The sequence below is a fragment of the Pelmatolapia mariae genome, linkage group LG10_11, assembly GCF_036321145.2.
Source record: "Pelmatolapia mariae isolate MD_Pm_ZW linkage group LG10_11, Pm_UMD_F_2, whole genome shotgun sequence".
NCBI classification, from domain to species: domain Eukaryota; kingdom Metazoa; phylum Chordata; class Actinopteri; order Cichliformes; family Cichlidae; genus Pelmatolapia; species Pelmatolapia mariae.
In genome coordinates this window covers 42,074,914-42,100,438 of record NC_086236.1, presented here as the reverse complement: position 1 = coordinate 42,100,438, position 25,525 = coordinate 42,074,914, and the positions used below count along the sequence as shown (strand labels likewise).

The window sequence follows — 25,525 nt, the reverse complement described above, 5'->3', positions numbered from 1 at the left end:
TGGAACTCTGAACTTACATCCTGAATGAGATCATTTCAAACTTAGACCGAACTAGTTTTTAAAGAAGGGTCAGTCATGGATGCTTCTCGTGTTACACTGCTTTGCAAATCATCTTAGGCTATCCATGCTGATATTTATTCCTTTACAAATAAAACATTAACTCTAGTTCTATAATTTGGCAAAACCTCAAAAGAATAACTCTTGTGTGATTAAAGTTTTCTGTGCATAACTGTTTGTGTTATTTCTTAAGAAGGAAACCCCACTGAATTTGAAATTCTGAATAGAAACCCCACTGATTTGAAACCTTGCACAGACTGAGAGGGGTCTGAGTTATTTTGCTGTTGAAAAGGGCCAGCCAATTGTTGAGGATGATAAGACTGCACCACCAACTGTCAGCACCACACTTTGTAGTCTGATTTTGTGGTATTGCTAAATGCAGTGATAAATCATACTGCATTGATACATGTTTCATTTCCAAAAAGACAACATCGTTTCTGTGCATCCACTTGACTCAATCTCCCAAAGCTGGTAGATCATGTGACAGAAAGAAAGAACAAACTGGCTCATGGATGGAAGAGGCAAAACAGCATCATGAAGTGAAGATCTGTCATCTTTACAGCTTTACAGTATATACAATGAAAGTTGAATGAAGAAAATAAGGATACATGACTGAAATGAGGAGTAGTGTCTGGGATGATCAGGGTACAAATTCAAATTAAATTCAGTTCAATTCAGTTATATTTATGTATCACCAAATCACAATAACCATGCACTATATTGTATGGCAAAGACCCTAAAATAATACAGAACTTGCACTTGGAGACAGTGGGAAGGAAAAACGTCCCTTTAACAGGAAATAACCTCCACTGAACCAGCCTCAGCTGTCAGCTATCTTTTCAGCAAAAGAGGACACACAGACAGATGTTGCAGTTTATTCCAGCTGATTGGACATCTGCTGAGGTTGAAGCTGGATGGAGCTATGTTGAAAATACACACTTTACAAACCACTTCATGAGGTCGTCACCTGAAATGGTTTTCCAACAGTCTTGGAGGAGTTCCCAGAGATGCTGAGCACTCGTTGCCCTTTTGCTTCACTCTGAGGTCCATCTCATCCCAAACCATCTTGATTGGTTTTAGGTCAGATGACTGTGGAGGCCAGGCCATCTGGCTCAGCAACCCATCACTCTCCTTCTTGGTCAAATAGCCCTTACACAGCCTGGAGGTGTGTTTGGGGTCATTGTCCTGTTGAAAAATAAATGATGGTCCAACTAAACACAAACTGGATGGGATGGCATGTTGCTGCAAGATGCTGTGGTAGCCACAGGTGCTGTTAACTTGCGATTTCTGAGGCTGGTGACTTGGATGAATTTATCCAGCAGAGGATAAATTCATCAAATTCATCAGGCTGTCCTGGCAGCAGCAGAGGTGACTCTTGGTCTTCCTTTCCTGGGGCGGTCGTCATGTGAGCCAGTTTGATGGTTTTTGTGACTGCACTTGGGGACACATTCAAAGTTTTTGCAATTTTCTGGACTGACTGATCATCAGTTCTTAAAGTAATGATGGACTGTCGTTTCTCTTTACTTAGCTGATTGGTTCTTGCCATAATATGAATTTTAATGGCTGTCAAATAGGGCTGTCAGCTGTGTACCAACCTGACTTCTGCAAAACCCAACTGATGGTCCCAACCCCATTAAGAAGGCAAGAAATTCCACAAATGAACCCTGAAAAGGTACACCTGTGACGTGAAAACCATTTCAGGTGACTACATCATGAAGCTCATTAAGAGAAGGCCAAGGGTTTGCAGTGCTGTCAACAAAGCAAAGGGCGGCTACTTTGAGTAATCTAAAATCTAAAACACATTTTTTTTCTTTGCTACATATTTCCATATATCTTGCTTCATATATTTGATGTCTTCAGTTTGTATCTACAATGTAAAAAGTAGTAAAAATAAAGAAAAACCATGAAATGAGAAGGTGTGTCCAAACTGACAGGCGTAAACTGACAAACTGTATATAAATATAATATGAAAGAATACATCACTTCTGTACTCTAGCACTCCAAGCACTTTAAACAGCATCTCAGCCATTTTTTCTACATCTAAGTGCTTTCTCTCTACCACTCACACTCTAGTGAACTCATTGGGAACAACTCGAGGTTAATATCTTGCCCAAGGATACTTTGGCATGCAGAGTGGAGCAGTTGGGGAATCGAACCACCAACCTTTCACCAACCACAACCACCCCCATTGATTTGACTGATTGTGTTTCTGAAATGACAAAGTAGTCTGATTTAATGATGATTCAGTTAACATTTTCTTTCAGCAACCATCCTGTCACATTATGAACAACTACAGAGAATATTTTGTAGGTGAGGTTATGAATAATATTGAAAATTTCATACATAGTTCAAATGCACCTGACCGCAGTGGAGTCACAGCCTGGAGAGATTTCAGACACAACCCACTTATAGGCGTTATCCTCTTTGCAATTAAACAATGGTCTATTCTTTGCTGACTTATCTCTTCATGCCCGTGTATGCGAGTGTGTTTATGTGAGCATCTATTACTTCTGTGACATTTATGAGGGAAATCAGACAGGTCATATTCTTTGAGGTGAAGACTTTAGTGTGCTGCAGAGGGAAAAGCAGTGGTCTGTGGAAATAATAGGCGCTGCGCTGCCCACATCATTCACCTCTGTCGACTTGAGCTTAACGCTTTCTCATTAAAACATAATCACTGGCTCCAATTATTATTGTTGTAACTGAAGTTGTATGCAGGCCTGCAGGACACAAGCAGTTTTTCCCAAATTCAGGTTCAGGTGATTGAAAACCGACAAACACTGGTGGTGTGAGTGGTTCTGAACACGTGACATCCCGACTCCCTATAGTGTGATCACAAGAGGAGTCTAAAACACAGTAAAATGGTATGTTCCAGACATAATGAACTATATACAATTTAAAAGAACAAGGCTCTATTTCTTTTAATGAAATCTACCAGAGCAACAGATTTAGCAGAATTATCACAGTCAATGGATTATAGTAAAAAAAAAAGAATGAAGAATGGAGAAGTGTAGTACTGAGTCACACACTTGCTTAATTTTCTTTGTTCCTCCCATATGGTGAGTTTTACAGTATCATCATAAGTTTTAATCCTCTCCTTTCTCATTGTTTTTAAGCACTTCATGTTGTTGCTGCACACCTGTCCTTTTCTGCTATGAGACAACTCACTGCCAGTTGCCAGTCTTTTTGTGCTGCTGCTTCTCACTCATTACTGGAGGCTTCAGCTCTCACAAAGACAAAAACGAAAACAGATGTGAGCCTCAGTCATAGTTTTTCAAAGAATATTAAGCGAGCGATTGAAATGGCTTCTATAGAGGAGTGTAGTGCGTGCTTATGTTACAGGTGTTGTGTTGCCGGGCAGACTGCAGAGCTGAACTTGTGAGGCTCTTTAAAATGCAGTGGCTATTGATTTCATCTCATTGTTTAATTAGCTGTAGTGGCAGACTTTGGCTTCACTGTGTGGACAGGAACACTGTTAACAAGTGAAAAACTTAATTTCAAATACAATATTTGTTACTTTTTATGCTTTATATTATTAGCAGGGTGGAACATCAAAACTAACACAGCAAATGTTTGCATTAATGAGGTTAGCAAGTAACCCAAAAGCTGATCTAAACACTCAGTTTCAGACAGCTACTTCTGATGTTGGTGGATATACTTATTATGGTATTCTCAGCAACATTGCTATGAGGACAGAAGCCCCGCCCAGATGTTGTTCAAAACCTCTATTTGCAAGTGACAGCCAATCAGAAGAAAGTTGTCTTAAAGGGAGCCCTCAGCTGAATGCTTCTATTCAGCCTATGCAGCCAGCTAAACATAAATGGCTTCAGTGATCACAAAGGAGACCGTGTCACAGAACTTTTCCTGATTGTACCATTTGTAATATTTTAATTCTTGTAAAACTGTAATACCAGAAACAGAGTAAGGTGCACTTAAACTCCATACAGATACATAAATGTTACATTCAATATTGCTATCATATGTAAACAACCAATACAAGATCACAACATCAACAATAAACGGACATAGAATGCCAAATAGTGTAGCGAATGCTATGCAAAACAAGCATCAACAGCTAGCTTACACCAGTAATGTAACAAACACTATAAACACAAAGTAAGGTCATCACTTCACTAGACAAGGTACTAATTCATTCCACCAAACTTACAGATTATGCATTCCCAAGTGCATTAGAAACAGGAGTTGTCAGAGACACAAAACACCCGACCTACCCTGCTGAGTGCTAGGGGCAAAAACTCCTACTCAGCCCTTACTAGGAGCTTCTGCTGTTGACCCACTAGATGCCAGGCTTTTGCCATGAGCAGGCCGGGAATAAACATATTTGGTGACACATCGGTTAAATTACTTACAGCACGAATGACTATGACCCACCCCATAACAAACTTATAACATACCTGAGAAATAATCCGAGGGGCAGAATAGAGCTCAAATGGCCTGTTTCATTCAATAGTGGTTAATGTAATAACCTCAGTTAATATATCAGCATCGCGTATAAGATGCATAAGAATGTTTGTTTTTTTTTTATTTAGGACTCATTCAAAATTATTTCATTAGAGGGAAAGAATAAATAAGAGCACTGAGAGTGTAGCCTCCTCGGAAGGGCAAAGGCTGTACTAAAACTTTGATGTTTTATGAAGTTTTTATCATAACATGCTGATGTCGGACCTTTGACCTTTTAAAATTATATGTCTAAACCATATGATTGGAGTAGATTCAGATGAAATCTTCTATAAGCTTACAAAAACTTGAGATTTTAAGATATATTTATGCAGTGTTTGATTTTGCAAAACTTTACGTCTTGAACAGCGCTCTCCATGCCCTTTCATATTATATATTACACTTGTTGTAGTTTTTTGAAGTTTTTTTCTAGGTCAACTTTGACCTTGGGCACTAACAATGAAGGTCAAGGTCATATATTAGGTACTCGTGTTCCCAGAGGCCTAGGCTATTGTTGTGAGGTTTGAATATAATCCATAAAATATTGTAGGTAATAGAAAGTTTTTACAGATTTTCCCATTTACTCTGAACTTGACCGTGAGCCAATTTTCACTAAAATTAAATCAGCTCGAGCTGTTATTGGTATCTACTATCACACAAAATTTGAGCGTGATACCTTGAAAACTGTCGACGCTAGACTGCTAACAGACAGATTACATACTCTGTCCCTTTGTGTGTGTGTGTGTGTGGGGGGGGGGGGGGGGGGGGGGGGGAGAAAAATGTGGTACTGGAAGTGAATATAACAGGATTAGATCTCAATTCTGTGCTCTCTGGTTAAATAAGCATGTTCTTTGATAAACAGAACATAGACCAAGTCACATGGCAGCAACTCACTGCATTTAGACATTTAGAAGATGATCTGCTGCTGAAGTTCAAGCTAAATGAGAAAGAAAGGGGATTTAAGGGACTTTGAATGTGGAATAGTTGGTGGTGCCAGATGGGTTGATCTCAGCGTTTCAGAAAAACTCCTCAAATCTGCAGCAACTGTGTGATGCTATCATGTCAATTTGGATAAAAGCCTCTGAGGAATGTTTCCAGCCTCCTGTTGAATCTGCGCTATGAAGAATTAGAACAGTTCTGAAGACAAAACGGGTCCAATCTGTATTAGCAAGGTTTGCCTAATAAAGTGGACGGTGTGTGGCTTTTGAGATTTTTTTTTAACCACTGGCTCATTATGACTCATATCTTTATTATCATGTGTTGTCATATGTTGAAATCCTGTTTTTATGAGGTCAGCCAATCAGAAGAAAGTTGGCTCAAAGGGAGGAGTCAGGGAGCTAAAGTAGTAGGTTTCAGAGAGTGATGAAGGGGGCTGAGAAGATGCAGGGGGGCCAGTGCAAAATTAAAAATAATTATTTTCAACTTTACATTATGTGCAGAAATTCTAGCAGAGGCGCTGAATAAAATAAGGCATTAGGAAGGAGCAGAACAGGTCCCCCTTAAAGTAAAATCTGTTGTTAATTTTCCCATCAGGACCAAATATGATTAAGTTTTCACCTACTGGCAAAATCAGGCTCATTAGTCAGTGTCAGCATGTTAGGGTGCGCATGCTGACCATCACAAACTAAGGTGGCTAGCATAATAAACCCTAACACGAGGCAGAAATGATCAGGAGTATCGTTCAGGCTTCTTAGGATTTGGCAGGTCTAAGTGCAGTTGTGTCTAAGTGAAGCAGTCTTCTGCGTAGTTTGTACAGTACATACGAACAAACAGCTCGTTCAAACATACTTATGCAAAGAACACACCCGTGAAGGTGACTGATGACATTTCCATCAGCACTGTGTCTTTTCTTTTTTGTGTCTCCTCCTAGTTTTGGGTTTTAAAGCAGCTGCATCGAATTTCACATTCTGCCGCTTTCTCTTTGATTGCTGAGCTTTTTTTCTTTTCCTTTTTTTTTGGTGGTGTCCCGCTATGTTTCCGTCGGCAATGTTAACCGGAGCACACACAGGACTGTGCCTCCTCCACTCACCACTGATTTGTCAAAGCAATTTGATTTGCAGCTGAAGTCGGCTCGCTGGCTTAAACAACTGAGAACACGGAGCGGCTGACAGAACCTTTATTTTCAGGAAGATGGCATCTCCGGGACAGACATCCCACTCTGTGAGCTTATGGAAAACCACACTGATGGACTGACTGAGTCACTGACAGATTGACTTATAACTCAGCTGGCTGTTCTCCGTTCTTCCCCACGAGTTAATTAAACTGAACACAGAGCCTAGCGGGGTTGGCATGCAGTGTGTGTGCTGCGTAGTTAAGATTTTGATTAATGCACTGGCCTCAAATCTACACACACAACCTCACACTAGCTTGTCCACACATATGTGCGTGCTCTTTTTGCTCCTGTTATTAGAGTAGTCAAGTGCTGCATATACAGAGCGATCGCTCCAGAGCCGAGCCTTCTCTCTGCGCTCAAAGCACATGTATTACATAATTCATCAGCTGTGTGTATGGGTGTGCTTGTCTGGGTTTGTTCTGGTCAGTCTCCGCCAAGGCCCTGAGGGGGTGAAGAGGGGAATGAAGTCATCGAGCGGTAGTAAACAAACGCGCCAATGTTCAGATGTAGGCAGACACCGGTGGTCGATAGCTGCAAGGCTAACGTAAGGTTTTGTTTACCACCGAGGGTTCGTGTCAGGTAAAACACACACACACAGGCAGGTTTGTGCTTCTGTCCTTGTGAGGACACTCACTGACATAATGCGTCCCTTGTCTCTTCGCTCTAACCTTTTATACATCACAGCTCAGTGTCTGACCTCGGTATTCACTCTAATTACCCTTTAAAGGTGTGTCTCAGTGTCAGAACGTGGCAGGAGATCTCCTAGAAACGTCCTCGCTTCGAGCATCTGGAGCCCACGTCGGTTATAACAAATATTACACGTACAAGTACACACTTAAACCTTCTGCTCGATTTCCACGTTGAGTTTCTTACTCTGTGTGTTGCAGTCTGCGTGAAATAAGGAGAGTGCTTAGCTACTCGGGCAGATGCAGACCAAGGCCATGTTACCAACACTGGGAAATAACTTTTTAATCGCTTCTCACTATTTCTGTTCACCTGGTTTTCCCTTGGTAGCTTCATCCTTGAGCCTATCTGTCAGTGTTTATATTCCTTCAGTCTACAGTACTTCTATTTATTAAAATCTTCTTGCTGTCTGCTCTCTGCTTCAGGCAAGACCATCCGTTGATAGCTGACTTAAAATAGTTTATTAATTAGGGTGCATGTACATTTACCCATGTCTTCCTCAACTGCTTCTCGGTATCCCTATCTGATATGCACTGAAAACTTTAGCCATCTATATTTTTATGTTCACATTGTGTGGAAGGAAACTGTCCTCTTAATAAAACAGTCCCATCAGTTGTTTAGAACAGCAGCTTTTATAAGTAACCTCCAGGGCCATGTGACACGAGTTGGCAGATGTCCCAAAGCAGCTTACAGTATACATTTACTGTAAGTGACTGTCTGTTATCCTGTTAGTAATTAAAATGTAAAAAAGGAAATCAAGCATAATTATTATAGTCACCCAGGGAGGAGGTTGGGGTCGATGGTTAGGTTAACAAAACATTGGATGTGGGAGCCAGAGATGGACTACAAACATTTAAGATGAACTGATTCATACATGGAAATTCTACATTATATTCCCATGTACAAATGGTAAAACTCTACCTTTACCTTTATTGCACTTATTCTCCTGCACTCCATACAGTCAGTCACAGATCTGCTCAAGTTGACCGAGGCATTCCCGTTCTTCTTACACCTTTTGCATCTAGCGAACAGAGAGAAATTCTTTACAGGAAACAAATAAGATGACATCTTTTGTAAACTCAGGTGGTGTCGACTCCAGGATGGACTTGCTTGTAAATCTGCTAGGACGCAATGTGAGTGCAACTTTCATGCTTCTTGCATCAAGAGTAAAAACTTGGGGGGTGGGGGGGGGGGGGGGGGGAATGACGTCTCTCTATTCATCCTCCTCAGAAAAGAGGGAGAAGAGAAGCAATGTCCCCTCAGAGGAACCAAAAAATAACAGTAATGGTGCCTTCCAAAAGTGGTAAAATCCCACTAAAACTAACCTATGTCATTTTTTTTCCCACCTACATTTTCTAACACTCCTTTTGCGTCTGTCAATATAAAGATGGGCAATACTGCAGAGTCACTCTCAGTCCCGACCGCCATCTCTCTAATTCATCCTCGCTGTCATCTGCCTTTCTGCATTTGACACATTTTCTCACTCTCTCTCCCTCGGTGGTCACCTTCTTCTGTCCATCTCCATTTATCTCACTCTGGCTGTCATCTCCACCCTCCTCCCTCCTCTGCTCCGTTTCTTGCAGTGTGGTATCAAACCACAAGAATCACTGATATGTTATTGACCCTGAAAAACAACGACATCACAAAGCTTGTCCAATCAGTGAGTGTTTCAAGATTTGAAATAAAAACATTTCTCCCCACTACAAAAATTCAGCAAATCTCCCATTTCAACAACATTAATAAATGTTAGTATACACGGTAATGTTAGCCACTTAACTATTAGCAGCACTATTACCCCAAATACCTTATTAGCATAGCATTACTAACTGTGTTGTAATTGTGAGCAGAAAAATGCCCTTTATTTCTAAAAGTTTCAGACTGTTCAAGCTAGAAAATGATGTTAACAGCTGAAAGCTAATCAGTTAATTGATATTAAGACAGATCCGCACAGGAAGAGGATAAGAGAGCAGGAAATATAAGCATTGCAAAGTGTTTGGGTCCTGAGTTGAAGTTCTCTCAGCTTTAATGTGAGGTATTAAACTGCCTACCCAATGAAGCAAAGTGTGTCTTTGACTGACATATGACATGGTAGTAAACACATTAGAGGGTTACTGGAGCCTGGGAAGTCCTATACGCCACCAGCTCTCAGTTATAAAGCATGTGGGGGAGGTTTTAAGCTCACAGATGTTCTGAATTTCTGTAGTTGTGTTGTTACATTATGTTACATTATGAGACAATTGTGACATAGTCAAAGAAAATAAAGACCATAATTAAGTCAGCATACATGATGCATTAAAGCCCTGTTATTTAACTTTGATGATATGTTCTGGGGTGCTGACTGGAAACACTGGTCTGCAGCTACCAGTTGATAGAGTCTTCATATCAGAATTTTTCTGGTTTTCTTATGCGTTGTCTTCTAATGACCAACCAAGGCTTGGATGATAAGGTGAAATGTTCCTTCAGCTTTCTAAGCACTACTTCTGAGGCAACTTAAGTCAAACTGGAGCTGAATACCCATTCAACAGTTTATCTGTTTCTTTGTAAAAGCAAATTTCCCAGAGACAATTATCAACGTCTTTAGGCTTCGTACAGTTTAGCTCGCTAGTTTGAAGCTTTAATTCCATCTCTGCAAAGAGAGCTCGTTACAGAGAAGTAAAGAGGAAAAGAAATGGACCCTTTGGGACCCCACAGGTGATGAATGCTGAGAAAGAGGACGAGTTGTGTATCATGCACAAAAACATACTGTTAACAGACGATCGAGAGACAATTACACACACACGCTCAAGGCAATCAATTAATATTTCATGATCCGCTGTGTTAAATTTATCCACCAAGGCGCGGCATCTACTGCTGACTAGTGTAAAGCCTGGATTCTCACAAATGCAGCTGAATACAATTGCTCAAAGCACCGGGTACTTGGAGCCGTTAATAAAAACGCCTGTTTAGAGATGAGTATTGTAGTGCTATGGAGTAAAGGATTTAGCCTGTGTCTCCTCTAACCCTGTATGCAGTTGTCAGAGAGCTCGTTATAATAGATACAACAGTAGAATGTGCCTCAAAGATGTCTTTGAGTACCGCTGAACAAGTGGAGCACCACATATGGGAGACAGTTTGTGGTAAAAGCAACAGGGAAATGGGTTCAGAGTAGCAGAGCAGAGTTTTCTGACATCACAGATGAGTCCCAGTTAGGAGCTTTTGTTTTGGCACTGAGGAACGGCCAGAAAGAAAAAGAAAACCTTCTTCACATTGTGAGCATGGCTGTTTTATGCTGTGGTAATATCTACTGGAAACCACAGGCAGCGACAGTATATTCAAACTCGAGTTTGTAACCACCCTGATTGAGGCTACTGACTCACAATTAAGTGATAAGGTGATTAAGTTTTAATTAGTTTCTCGTTTTTCATCCCTAACACGTCTGTGATTAGTTTTTTCCCCCCCTTTGCTCAAACGCTATGGAAAACTTTGCAGTAAATGCCTCACTTTGTCCTCCTTAGTAGTTGTGGTTGTCAGTGTCACAATCAGAGAAGAGCTGTTCCATGACAGTCTAAAGAAGGAATAGTTGAACTTGTAAAATATTGACCAGGACTATATTATTAGGTAGCAGTGAGGTGTCAAGATGGGCCAGAGGCCTGTACTAGAACTGGGCTCAAAAACCAGGCTGGGATGAAGTGCGGAGGCAGAATAGTTGAACTAAAGAAGCATTTATTTAAAATGAGACAGGGTAGACAAGGAGAGACAAAGCCTAGAACCTTAGCGTGGTGAGATACACAATATAATGCTTGGTAGGGGAACTCTACCAAAACCTAGAAAATTTCTTGATACACAATATGCTACAAGGGTGAGAATCCTAGCATGGCAGTCCGTGGTACATTACATAAACAGTGACTGGTGTAGTGGTGCTCACGGAGCACACTAGAGGGGGAAAAAGGTGTTGTGGGTGCATGGGTTGGGCCAGAGGTTATAGTGGACACTGAAATGGAGCGGCTTCCTTGGGAAGGAGGAGGCTGAAGCTTGGAGGGGGAGGCAGAGGAGTGTTTAGGAGGTCTGACCTGAGTTTTCCAGGACCCTGTGTGGGGTGGTGATGGCAGGAGCACAGGCAGGTAGTGCGGTTGGTGATACTCCCTGGAGTGTGGCTGAAAATCCTGAGAGGGTTTGTGTCCAGAATCCAAAAGGTAAATCTTAAGGGTGGTGTCGTGGCGTAGCGGGCTGGCGGAGCTGGGACAGAGAAGACAACAAAGTAAGCATACAAGAACTTGGATCTTGAACTAGAGTTTAAGCCTGTTACCATCTTAGGTGTTTTGATGAACAGGCCACACCCAGCTGCTCATATAGACCATGACAGTCAGATAGGAAAACAGTCACGGAGATCTCACTCTACACGGGCATGCTGTATGGACCATGTGCAAATATCATATCTATTGAACAAAAACAATTTGCATGGGCTATTCGGAGAGATGATTTTTTTCCCCATTACATTAACAGTATAATAACAAGATGCAGGATACAAGAATGATAACTTTATAATAAAATTATTCATTAACTTAAACTTTTTTGTTTTTGTTTTCATTTTCCAAGTAGCTGACTTCAGTATCTTACAGTATATACAGTCAGCTCCCAGAAGACACACAGTGCTTTTTCTTTCTGGAGCCCTCTGTGTCGGCACCCGTCTCATTGAAATGAATGTGGGGGCTGTGCTTTTTTTATGCAGTGGTAATGATGCTCTGAACATGACCTAATGTTCTCCGTGAACACATGTGCATCAGACATAGGCTTATAGACTATATGCATAATCTATGCCTACATAATTACCATGCCTCTACCAGCACTTCTCTTTCAGTGCTGTGATGTGTTGAACAGCAGAGACCTGGCTCATTATGAGTGGGCTAAACTCTGCTCTGCTCTTTATGGCACAAGTCAAATAGCTGAAGTTAATGCAGATGCGCTGCTGCTCTGGTGTTTGTGCCCCATCTTTAGCAGGACAGTATAACAGGTGTGTGTGTGTATCTGTGTATCTGTGTGTGTGTTGGGGGGGATCTTGTCTCCATATTAGTTTGATATAATTACCAGATGTATGACAAGATAATTGCACGTGTGTCCAAGGCTGTGTAGTTCATGTGTATTTATGTGCACATAATTACAAGATTTGTGACATGGTTATTGTGCACATGTGTGTCTATGGATGTGTGCATATGTGTGTTCATAATTAGAAAGAAGCTGGAAAAAAAATACTGTGTGTTTGTGTGTGTGCATGCATATGTGTGTGATGGTGTCCATTGCAGACGCAGACTAAATGACACAGACACAGTGAGTCACCATGCTCGCCTAATTTGTTTTTCAGTGTGTGTGTTTGTGTCTAAGTATGCCAATGTTTATCCCATGTTTCAAGTTTATAAGGCAAAAGTGTGTGCGTGTGCACGTTGTGCACTCTTGTGTGTGTGTATGTGTGTTTGTGTGTGTGTGTTTACCTAGCCTCACTGTGCATGACTGCCTGCTGTCTGATTTTGTCTGCTTTATTTACTTCCCATCCAGCTTATTTACTAGTCAGTCAGACATCCACCCAGCCCACGTTTACACTGACCTAAATACACACGTCATCTGTGTGTGTGTGTGTGTGTGTGTGTGGTCATCTGTGACCATGTCTGTGTGTTTGAGGTCTGCGGCTGTTTGTATTCGTGTCTACGAGTGTGCGTGGTGCGGGTCAGAGTGCGGGTGTTTACTGCACATTTCGTTCTGTGTCTGGGATTGTTTGCGCGTGTGTGTGAGTGTGTAAGTGCTGTGGCTCATTGTATTCCATAGCTGTATTGAGACTGCCTTCACGTTAGTGCTTCAGTCTCCACTCCCTAAATTCCGCTGATTCCTCAGATAGCAGCACGCCTCCATCCAGCTGCACTCAGCCTCCTCACTCACGCTGTCTCCTTTTTGCTTCAGTTTGAATCGTGACAGGAGTTCCAATATATAAAGCCATGAGTAAGCAAATATGTTGAATTAACTGGATTTTCTTAATGCTAGGCTTTTGCATTATGCGATAAATGGCTAACAAGGAAAACATCAGCACTAGCACTACTATAATGTTAACTTGCACTTGATATTCAAATTAGTCTGTATTTAGAAAACTGAGTTCTCACAGAAATGAGTTTTGTGGGCAGCGGTTTAGCTCAGTGGGATGAGCGGGCTGAGAGCGGCCGGCCCAGGTTTGAGTCCGACCCGTGGCCCTTTGCTGCATGTCTTCCCCTCTCTCCCTCCGCTTTCCTGTCAGTCTTCACTGTACCTCTCCAATAAAGCCAGAAGAAGGGCAAATAAATAAAAAAGAACACAAGTTTTGTAACTCACCCCTAAACCCAACCACACCTATCAGAGCTGTTTGGGGATCGTCATCACATTTAGTAAATCTGGCCCTAAGTGCTTTGCAAAGTTTGTGAGGACAAAAACAACTGCAAACAGTCAGCCTGGATTGCCACGTTATTCTGCTGCTGTTTTGCATCTGCTCATAGGAGACATAGTACGTGCGATGATAATGTCCCTGGTGGTTGCATTTTTCTGTGGAGTTGGAGAAAGATTATAGATTATAGAATTGTCCTTAAGACTTGTCAAGCATCCAGACAGTGCAGAAACAGAAGCCAAGACTAGTTTTATTAGCCGGTATTATGTCTTCCACAGATGGAACCCACACTATTGGTTTGTTCAGTTATGAAAAGAAAAGGTGGGTGGGAGTGGGGGGTGGCAGTCACATCAGTGACTGCTGAGGACAGCACAAAGGCTTTAAGTAGTAGATTTAAACACTTTTCTATGCATGTGTGGTTTTCGCATCCAAGAGGACATTTTCTATAAAGAAACAAAAAGTAGTCAAGTTTGATGCAGGAGCAGTTTTTTTCTTTGTTTTTTACTTGATGTTCAGTTTGTGACTGCATATGAGTTTCGATGGCATCCCGGGTGGAAAAAGGTTCCATTTGTAAGAGCTGTGATGTGACTGGTGCAGTGTGGCTCAGCAAAAGTTGGACCTCCTGCAGTGACGCTTCAGCGGAGATGTAAAACATCACAGTTTAATCAGGCCATTCTGAACTGGAAACCATTTTCTGATGGTCTCACAACAAGTGCAGGGTATCATACTGACTTTCTAACCCATGAGTCCTAGTTGTTACTGCACGATTACATAAATACTCAGCACTCGTAGGCTGGACCACGCACAGCTTTACACTTGGCTTACGTTTTCGTCCTGTGACTTTTATGATAGTGCCTTATACGCCAGTGACAAAATCCATCCACAGACATATAAACCTGTCACATAAAGCCATCAAATTAGCCAGACTCACCAGTTTGGTACTCCAGTTACAGTAGATGTCTGTTGGATAACATTTTGCCAAGGTGAAAACAATCCCAGCTGCACTATCATGTCTTGTAAAACCTCTAACGTCTGCACGCAAAGACCTATTTTCAATTTGTCTGTGAGTGACAGAACAGACACTTTTTAAAATCGATTAAGCATTTTACTGGAATTACATGAGTTCAACACATGACGCACACATTGGCCCAAAAAAGCTTTTATCCTCTTTACAATCACTGGAAAGAGACAGACTCTTAATTTTGAATACATTTTGGTATAGAGCTTTAAAAAATCAGCAAAAAGTTTTTTTTTTCTTTTAAATCATTCATAACATTTAATCTGTCAAGAAACGCTGTATTGTGTATTCCCACCTCGCTCGTGGGTAAAATATCAACAAGTCAATCAAGTCAGTTCTGCAGCAGGCATCTCTGTCATTGTTGCTGTCTACCAGCTCGACTGAGAAGAATGCAAGAAAGAAAAAGCTAACCAAACAAAACATTTTTGTCATTTGTACCACTGAGCAGCTTTTATTCGAATGAATGAATAACGTGCCATGTTGTAATGAAATATCCAGTTTTCCTCAAAACATACATGCAGATGATAGATGAGAGCTGCCCACTTGCTGCCTCGGCTGATCCTGTTTTGACAGCTCGTATGCTTCTTTTTATGGCCAGCAGAGGGCGACTCCTGTGGGCACATAAAGAGAGTAAATACACTGATCACTCATACCATCGTGAGCATTGACAGGTGGTGTAAATGATACTGATTATCTCTTCATCATTGCACCTGTTAGTGGGCCGGATTTATTAGGGAGCAAGTGAACATTCTGACCTCAAACCTGATGCATTAGAAGCAGGAAAAATGAACAAGCGTGAGGATTTGAGCGAGTTGACAGTTGACAGTTTGGGTCAGACCATCTACAAAACTGTAGTTCTTGTGGGGTGTTACTGGTCTGCAGTGGTCAACATCTGTCAAAGTGCTCCTGGGAAGGAACAGTGGCTGGCTCGTGTGGTCTGATCCAACAAACGAGCTACTGTAGCTCAAAATGCTGAAAAACTGAATGCTGGTTCTGATAGAAAGGTGTCAGAATACACAGTTCATTACAGTTTGTTGTGTATGGGGCTGGACAGCTGCAGACCAGTCAGGGTACCCATGCTAACCCTTTTACACCACTGAAAACACAAAAAATACGCACATGAGCATCAGAGCTGGACCAAGGAGCAATCGAAGAAGGTGGCCTGGTCTGATAAAAATTACAAGCTATTGGAGGTAGTGTTCAGCTGGGAATCCTTGGGTCCTTCCATCCATGTGGATGTTACTTTGACACGTACCACCTAACTAAGCATTGTTGCAGACCATGTACACGTTTTCATGGAATCAGTATGCCCTGATAGCTGTGGTTTCTTTCAACAGGATAGTGCGCCCTGATACAAAGCAAAAATTGAGGAGCATAACAACGAGTTTGAGCTGTTGACTTTACCCAAATTCCCCAGATCTCAATCAAATCCGGCATCTGTAAGACAAACAAGTCTGATCCATAGAGGCCCCACCTCGCATCTTAGAGGATCTTGGTGTCAGATACCACAGCTCATCTTCAGGGGTCTAGAGGAGTCCAGGCCTGACTGGTCAGAGCTGTTTTTGGCAACTAAACAATATTAGACAGGTGGTCATGATGTTGAGCCTGATCGGTATAAGTAGCACTGGGTCCCTGTCTGTGACTTCACTAAACATGTTCCTGATGCGTTTATGGCCTGAATTGCTAGTTTCAAGACCTACTGAATACAAGATAATTTATATGTAGTAAATTACGAGTCTCATTAGAGTGAAAAGTAAACAAAAAACAGGATGCATTTTACTGTGTGACTCACAAGTTGCTGAGACGGACTAAGAAAACTTAGACTTTTCTTACTAATTAATAATGTCATGATGGCCAGTTTCATCTGGTCTATACAGTCTATGAGTCTTAATGTGCCCCACATTAAGATTTTGAAGATTGTGAATTACATGACTGCAAACGATTGAGTAAAGTTATTAGAAAATAGATAACATGACCTTTAAGTCATGTTATGCCCCTAGGCACCCTCACTGGCTTTTCTAAGGCAATGCACACTTTCTATGTTCAAAAAGGTGATGATGGAAAAGCATGCGTGCTTCCATGGTCCACACTCACTTGCTGCTTTGCCTGATTTTAACTTCAAGTATTTACCTATTAAAATGAAACCCTGGCAATTCATAAACTCTGCTGTTGGGCTCCACCTTATTTTATAGCCTACATGCTGGTTTATGACATTTTTAGTATAGATTACACTGAGATGAACTATCAAGTCGAGCTACTTTGCATAGGAAGCTCAGACATATTTACCATTGAAACAATCATGATGATAATCACAGATGTACCTCCAAGACTGCACTGCAGGCCCATTATAATGAACACAAGCATTGTGTAGTTTAAAAATGTTGGATTTTACTGGGAGTTATCTGGATCTCTGAATGAACCCTTAAAATGTATTCAGTCACTGCTTTTTCTCTAGGTCATTGGATTTCTGTAAATAGAATTTTGTTCCATCCAGTTCTTCTAGCATTTCTCCTCTTTCTGACAGCTGATTAAACAAACTGGATGATGCCGGTCAGCGGCGTCGGAACAATTTACAAGCAGTTCTGGACACTTTCTGCTCGAAACGCAGACTCCTCTGCAGGGCAAGCATGCATCTTTTTCATTGCATGTTCATTTAACCAGGCTTGATTTGTTTAGCTGAACAGCCAGCCAGCCAGACTGCCTATCTGCTCTGATTCAGTTGTTGATATGATGGCTGAGGTTACTGAGTTTAAGACGTTATTTTGGCTCAGCCTGTCGGCGCTGCCCGCCTGCTGAGAACCCGGCTAGGTAGCGCGTGGGCGTGTGTACGAGCATGTGTGCGTGGCCACGTCTTTGTGTGTGACTTTGCACGAGTGCGTGTGCGTGTCTCACCAGTATTTGTCTGCGTCGCGTGCACGTTCGCGCGTGCCTGTACCTTATTCGTGTGTGTGGGCGTATGCGTGGGCAGAGCGTTAAAGCTGACAGTGAGCAGGCAACCTGAGGACATATTTATAAGGTTTCTCTCTGTCGACGCTAACCACTGAATATTAACCTGGTGCTCTCTCAGCACCTTAAGCGGCAAAACACACAGAGCCCACATTTTCAAATTTTCCTTCTCATCTGAGTAATGCACTGATAAGTCTGTTATAAAGGAGGATTGCAGAGAGAAAATGGGAGGAGGGCGAGGTCAGACTGCGCTATTATTGCTGTCAGGTGATTTCATCATGATAAAGATATCATCCATCTTGTATCTAAATGGATGTAGATCCATGTAAGCCCTAATATACATTAGCTCAAGGCTTCATAATGTGCTGCACAAGACTATAAACTCAGCAGTGCTCGGCCTGTCAACTAATTCCCATCTAATTCCATCTGATGTGTGTCAAAACGTACTCACGCTAAATGATTACACAGTAAAAAGTGACGTTTTTGAACACTGACTGACACAGGTCAGTCATTGGGGAAACTAAAAGGACAAAACGCACGTGTTTTCAGCCTCCTTAGAGGAAAAGAGCAGATGAGGAATTAGGTATACAAAGGGAAATTTGCGATGCCTGGACGCAGCACGTAGTGTTGAGTGAACACGGGTTATGTTGCTACTTTGTAATTCTCAGCAGAGACGGGGAGGAAAGAAATGACAGATTGCACCTGCATGCTGGTTAGGCATTAGTGAAACGGTTGAAAAAGACAAAATTGAAGGTTTGGCTTGTGTAACATTTTCCCTCCAAAGGGATCCTGTTCTTATGCTCCATTTACTGCCAGCCTGAGAAAACGAATACAAACCAGCTCTAACGCTGCCAGGAAAACGCTTCGACTTCAATCTCAAGTCTAAGCAATGCATACTATAATTATCAAGGTGCTAACGCAACTTTGTGCTGCAATCAGTCTGATTCGACTCTCATATCACAGCTTACATTCATCTTTAACAACAAAGGGTTCAGATAAATGGATGTGTGTGTCACATTGTTTGTCTCAGAATGAAAAAGTCTGCTTAACTAGGTAGGCCAGTGCCTTTTCATGGCAAACAGACTGTTTTCTTTCCATTCGTCAGTTCTAATCCAATCATAAACCAGCACCATGCTTCACTGTCCCTTTGTCCTGAATTTATGGAACCCATAATTAGAACTGGGACGCATTTGCACCAGTCCTTCCTTTGGATTCTGCTTTTTAATACTTCACTACCTTTCAGAGGAAATAGCTGTAATATTCATACCAAAAGTTGTTATTTAAAGTGAAGCCATACAAATTATCAACAGTATCATCAGTTTTTGCTGTTAGATGTTTCTTTGATAAGGTGCCTCAACAATCCATCAAAAAAATGTGCACCGTAAATGGTTTTCCATGGAAATTGTGCCTAGAAGGAACAATTTGTAAGACATTCTTTATGAGAGGATATGTCTTCAGCAAATTTCTAAAATATGACTCAAGAACATGGACATATACAGATGGGGACAGAATTAGTTGTCTTCCCATTTGCTGTTTATCAGAGAAAAGAAGTTTTAACACAGCTTTTATTCTGGATGCTTACATTATTTTACAAAAAGCAAAAACTACCAGGGTCAAAATTGTTAGTGCCCTGATGCTTACCATCAGTTGTGTGTTGTTTCTGCTGGATGAAAGCCTGCAGTGGTTTGTTGAAGTTTGCAGCAAGTCTCACACACGTCTCCTGAGCAATCTCAGCACATTCTTCTTTGGAGAATCTCTCAAGCTCCTCCATATTTGTTGGTCTTCTGGTGTGGTCCATGGTCTTCAGTTCACCCCACAGGCTTTCAATGGAATTCAAGTCGGGGCTTTATCTGACTTTTCACAATTCCTTCCACCTTGTCAAGTTGTGCAGTGGGGACCAGTGCATAATATTCCCCCCACCGTGTTACACCGTGGGGACGGTGTTCTTTGGCTTCCTTCTTTCTCCAAACATGAGAAGAATCTCCTGTAACCAAAGCATAATTGTTCTCCAGGCTGTTCTCTCCTGCAGAAGCTGAGTTTTTCTTGGTCTGCATCCTCACAGTCCATTCCTGTGCAAGCACCAGTGATTGTCTTCTATGAGACTACAATTTCAACTTATGATCTCTTAAAACTACATCTGGTTTGGGGAAGTAAAAAACATTAAATGCACTACAAAATAATTCATTATATATATAATGTATGTGGATAGGCAAAGGCTGGATTACAGCTTAAGAAGGAATCCCAGCCCAAGTTTAATGAAATGCCTACAATCTGTCCATCCATCTCAGTGTTATAGCTAAACTCAGTTATTTGGCAAAGCTCAGTTTCCTTTGTGCTTATTTGACAGACTTTGGTTGCTTAGGAAATTTTGCCTTTTCCAAATAAAATAAATTATATTGCCTGTAATATATGAAAAGGAATTTCAGCTACTACAGAGTTGGCACCAGAACATATGGACATCAGCCCACTTTAACAAGAGGGCATTTGGCTCAACTCACTTTGCTTTTTCATTTAAAAAAAAGTACATTTATGTTACCACTTATGTGCAGAGTTACACTTGAAGTCACACATAGTGTGTCCAGAAAACAGGCAATAAACTGAGCTGGACGGTTTACCACAAGGCTAAATGTATATTTAAAACAGCACTGCAAGAGGCAATCTTGTATAATTACACAACAAATTAATGCAGCGCCTGCTTTAAACCACATCATGAACCGATATGCATAATTATTTGAGTGAGATCATGCTTTTAAAACTTGCTGCACAAATTGACGTCTTCCTAATTCTAATGAGAATATGAATGTTGCTTCCCAAAATTTCGTAGACCTATCTTCTTCTAAATTAGTGTCTTCTATTAGCCGAATAATTCATGTAAGCTTGGTTGTTATGGCAATGACTTATCACCAATTTGGGTGATCTTTCTTTTTCGTTACCAAAGTGTTTGATTTAATTTTACTTACAATTATAAAAATGTGTGAGGACAATTCAGCTGAAGGGGCACAGTGACCTTGTCTTACTGGCCTGGACCTGCCACTGAGCTAACAGTCATGGCACCTTGGATGTGAATGCTTCTTTCACCTTAGGAAGACTCCACAGAGCTGGAATTTCTTAAACAATATAAAACACAGCATAACAATTAAAAACAATGATGTTCGCTGAATGTAACGTCATCAGACAGACAGTTGCTGTCCTGTGGGGTAGACACCGTTTACACTTAAGCTGAATGCAGGTTTTTTTGTTGACCTTCAAAGAGCATCTGACGCATCATTTGCTAAGAGTACAATGGAAGGAGCATGACACATGCTTTCTGCACTGTTTACTAAGAGGCAAAGATCTTTGTGTTCCAGCACTCCTTTTTTCACGTTTGGACGCTCACGTAAAGTCTCCCCACAGCCAGGCCAGCAGGAGGCCCCGAGACAAAGTAGTAGAGAGAGTTAAAAACATACTGTAACTTGGATCCCATACAATGTGACTGCATCTCCCCGAGGTGCACACACCTCAAAACACACACACACACACCACACACACGGAGAAGAGCAGTAGTGATGCACTGTCTGGACTGCAGAAAGGAGACAGCCTGAAGGTCTCTCTCTACATCTCTCCCTCTGTCACCGTTTCTGTCTCTCTCCTTCACTGTGGCTGTCAATTGTGCCAAGTCAGCACATCTTAGACGTGCTTAATTATCCTGGTAGAGCCAGTGAAGTGAGGAGATGGTGAGAGAGAGATGGGAGGGGGTGGAAACAGTGAGGGAAAAAAAAGAGAGGAGAAGGTGAGACAAGAGGAGCAGGAGTCAAATGGAGGCTATGGGACAAAAGGAGGGAAAATGTTAAAAATGGGTGGGGGGTAAAGCAGAGTGATGGCAGGTACGAAAGATGCCCCGATCCTTCACGACTCGCAGACGCATCTGCAACACATTTATTACCTTACTGCCCTGCAAAGCTACTGCTTGGCTCACACCGAGGATGCAGCCTGGAGGGGAGAGAGAGGGCAAAAAAAGACTGAAATACGGAGAGTGATGGAGGCCGAGGGGACATTAAACAGTCTGACACAGACAATTCGCAGTTACCATGGAGAATGCAGAGCCCAGTACCTGACTAATCTGCAGTGTGTAGCAGTATTTTGATGAGCAGTGTGCATTACGCTCAAAGTTAGAAAAAAAAATAAACTTAAACATTAAAGACACGAAAAGCACAATAATATATCTGCAAATCAGTTTCCACTTACAGTAATGTGCACAAAAATCTTTAGTGGCTCCAGGTTTGTTAGGTATGAGAAATGACCCCAGTGATGTCACCAGCATTAGGTTTGGTGTCTGTATGTTTGTGTATGTATGACATATATGGAAATTTGCAATGTAACTGAAGGTACAGAGTTTTAAGACCGGGGTTCATGAATATCTGTTGGATTATGTTTAGTGTTGGAGCAAAGGGAAGTACGATAACCATGTACTAAAAATGTCTTTGATATGAAGACAGTACATGTGTTAATATCATAAATAACCGTGTAATTGTTCTTTTTGTATGCTTTCGTTCATGTATGCTTGCAGATTTTCTTGACAGGTCAGTGCATTTGTAGTTTCCGATGAATTACCAACAAAGTTCTGTGTTAATATGACTCATAGCAATATCGCTGTTATTGTTTTTGTAACCTTTTACAGCTATAGTACTAATGTCCATCCAAGCGAGCCAGTGTGTTGGACTTTTGTGGGCTTTAGGATTTTGTCTCAGCTTTTTGCAGATGATGTGGTTCTGTTGGCTTTATCAGGTGGTGACCTCAAACTTGCACTGGAGCAGTTTATGGCTGAGTGTGAAGAGGCCAAAATGAAAACTTGGCACCTCCAAGTCCGAGACTAGAAAAGGGTGTAGTCCCCACACTGAGTCTAAAACAAGTTACTGCCCTAAGTTTAGGAGTTTAAGTATCTTGGGGTCTCTTTCACAAGTGAGGGAAGAGCAGACGGTGAGATTAATTCAATTCAGTTTTGTGTATATGGCGTCAAATCACAACAACAGTTGCCTCAAGGTGCTTTATATCCTAAGTTAAAGTCCCTACAATCATAGAAGCAGATTGGGGCAGAATCTATATTCATCCTTTGTGGTGAAGAGTGAAGCTGTCCATTTATCCGTTATTCTACGTTCCTACCCTCGCCTATGCAGAGAGAATTCAGTCAACCAAGAGGGGATCCACATTGAAAGGAGTCAGCTGACGTGGTTCGGGCATCTTACATCCCTTTCGGGCATCTTGCATTAGCATTAGCTATTAGGATTAGCTGAGGGAACTGTAGGTTTCTCTGCTTAGACAGCTGCCCCCATGACCCTCACTTAGTGACTTTGTTCCCTGGTAATCCTGTAACGCCCTGTCATGATGACTGTTACTCTTTGATTATTCTCCAGATGAGGACAGAATTATTAGCCTCCCTAATGCTAATGGTCAGTTCTGTGTCCTTTTTGCTGTTTAACAGCCTGCAGTCGTTTGTTGTAGTCTTTAACAAGATTTTCAGTTGGATTTAAGTCAGGGCTTTGTCCCCTGTCCATATCTTTCTTTATTAATGATTCATTTTACCAGAACCAGATTCCCAGGTCCAGATACACTGAAGCATCCCATAGCATAATACCATCGTGTTTCACTGTGGGGACGATGTTCGTTGGGTTGTACTCCTATTCCTTCTTTCTTCAAACACAAGCAGTGTCTCTGTGGCTAAAGAGCCCTGGTTTAATCTCATCTGACAAAAGGTTCCAGTGATTGTCTTCTTTGAGACTGCATTTCCTGACTCTGCTGAGTCATTCACTCATGTCTTGGCAGTTGTTCTGGAGTCTTCAGACACATCTCTTACTAGTTTTCCTTCCAGTTTTTGAAATCTTTCACTTCCTACCTTTGCCAGGCTTGTTCTCTGTTGTGCAGCTTTCTCTGGATTTCTTGATGATACTTCTTACTCCAGTTCTTGACACTTGAAAACACTGTGACAACTTTGTATATGCATCTGCTGCTTTGTCAGCTGATTTCTTTAGTTTTTGCCATGATGCTTTCTCGAGTGACAGCTGAAATTTTTATACTGTGCAAACTGTAAGATCCTGTTGTGTTGATCCTGATAATTTTTTGTTATTTCTGAAATAATTCAGTTATTGTATGCAAATAGAAATAATGTATTCTTTTTAAAGAAAACTAGTATGTTTAGAAATGCTATTGTAAAAATCCCTTGCTTTGTAAATTTTGACAAAAACTTTACATTTCATAGAGGGCTAATAATTCTGTCCTGATATGTGCGTATATCAGTGTGAAATCTTATACCAGTGTATCCCAACATTTGTCAAGCCAGCAAGTCTAGACTGTAGGTGTGGGCTGAGTGATAGTCCCTCTTTGAGCTCTTTTGAAACCTTTAGGATCACGTTTAATTGACTCCAGGCTGATGTGACATGATAAAAGACACGGAACGAGTCCTGGCGAGAGTGGGGTAATGTAAAAATGTTCTTGTTCCACTTCCACTGAAATATCATTTTACCGTACCGACATTAATGTCAGCACTTCATTGGAATGATAAAATGGCTCTATATAATCAGTTTTCCCCACATAGAAAATCAATAATGGGAGACTTGCAGCCAGTCTGGGGAGATGGTGAAAGACTTGAGCATTAAAAGTGGAGAACATTGAAGGGCCCATGCTTCCTTTAATGGCCCCGCTTACTGCCTTCATACAATCTGTACTGCATTAGTGTAACACAGCGTTTCAGTCTATAAACACGTTTTTTAATGCTTTACAATGTTGCTGATTGAAGCGACTGTGGGTACAGCAGCCCACTGACTATAGTTTACTGCGACACGTAGCAACACGCGCATCCAAACAGACGCCCAAGGACACTATGGTCACGCGTAGAAACGCAAAGAGACACACTGACACTGCTAAAAACGGATATCCGGCCCCCAGTCTGTCACCTGCAAGCAGCGACTACAACGCTTTGTTATATCACAGGCACAGACAGACACACACACACGCAGACACACTCGTCAAAGTGCAATTCACAGCACACATTTTCAGTCAGAGTCTGCATGAGCAGTTTTCTTCCCCACTGTGGGATTTGGTTTCTGCTTGTTAGAGAACAGTGCGGGAGTTGAAAGTTACAGGAAATAGTCTGACACAAAACAAAAAAAAGCTTCTGACTTTCTCTCAGCCATAATTTCTTCCAACAGAAAGATTCCCTTTCAGACCTTTCGATGGGAAACGTTAAAGTTGTGCGGAGACTCAACCAGCTGGAAGTCAATATCACACGTCCTGTAATACTCTGCTGGTGTCATAATAGAGAGGTCGGATTAGTTTGCCATTTGTTGTATTTTTACTCTTCCTCTCATACCACCTGATAATCCTCCTCTTCCTCTTCCTACCTTTCCATCTCCTACTCCTGATGATGCCACTATTATCACCTTCCTCCTCGAGGCTCTCATTGCCCACAATCTTTTCATCATCTTCACCATCCTCCTTTGTATCTTCGTCCTCATCCTCACTACACTACTTCCCTTTTTTTCCCCCTTCTTGTGTATCGTTGCTCCTACCATCTGTCCTGTTTTCTTACTTTCGCCTCACTCACTTCCTCCTCTTCGTCACTATGGAAAAAGACCGTTTTCATGTTCGCCCTCTGTCGAGACAGACAGGCAGACAGATCAGCAGACCGACGGACATCACAGGAGTTGATGAACGGGCGCTGTAGAGGAAGAGAGGAGACAATGAGGACAGACAAAGAGAACAGAGGAGGACTCATGTAAATGATGCTGTGCGGTAATTGGATTGGCTGTGTTTGATAACGATGTATCTCCACAGTTTTCATCGTCTTACAGCCAGAGAAGTTTTGGCCAAGATGATTTATATGTGATTAGCTGTAGCT

The 25,525-nt window shown here is 41.6% G+C and overlaps 1 protein-coding gene across 1 annotated transcript in view; it reads left to right on the top strand.

Moving 5' to 3' along the window:
* LOC134635771 (low-density lipoprotein receptor class A domain-containing protein 4-like) overlaps nucleotides 1-25,525 on the top strand; it is a 247,974-nt gene that overhangs the window by 91,544 nt on the left and 130,905 nt on the right. The gene's annotated exons all lie outside the window — the stretch shown is intronic.